We start from the raw sequence: 492 nt of genomic DNA, 5'->3' as shown, positions 1-492 counted from the left end.
ATAAGTTTACAGGGTTACAGAAGGAATTTGCACACAAAACAGAGAAAGGGAGCTCACTGGCAAAAAAACGCCAGTGAAGGTCCATTTTGGGCGTTCAGCGCCCAAAATGGGCATCCAGTGGGCGCTGAACGCCAGTAAGGATAGCTATCTGGCGTTCAACGCCAGAAAAGGGCAACAACTGGGCGTTGAACGCCCAGGAGAGCAGCATTTGGGCATTGAACGCCTAAAACAGGCAGTGTTTGGGCGTTCAAACGCCAGGATGGTGGGGAGGAGCTCTCCTTCTACCCATCTCCTTCTTTTTCTTTTGCTTGAGGACAAGCAAAGTTCTAAGTTTGGTGTGCTTATCCGTGATCACTAAGATCATGGCCCCTAAAGGAAAACAACCCACTCCAAGAGGAGCAAGGGCGTGATTTAAAGGAACTGAAGCGCCAGAAATTTTCTATTGAAGGACCAAGCACCTCACAGACTAGAGGAACATCCACTTCCCAAACC

Source organism: Arachis ipaensis, chromosome B10, assembly GCF_000816755.2.
Source record: "Arachis ipaensis cultivar K30076 chromosome B10, Araip1.1, whole genome shotgun sequence".
Taxonomy (NCBI): domain Eukaryota; kingdom Viridiplantae; phylum Streptophyta; class Magnoliopsida; order Fabales; family Fabaceae; genus Arachis; species Arachis ipaensis.
The sequence above is the reverse complement of the archived record's forward strand: the minus strand, read 5'-3'. Positions refer to the sequence as shown.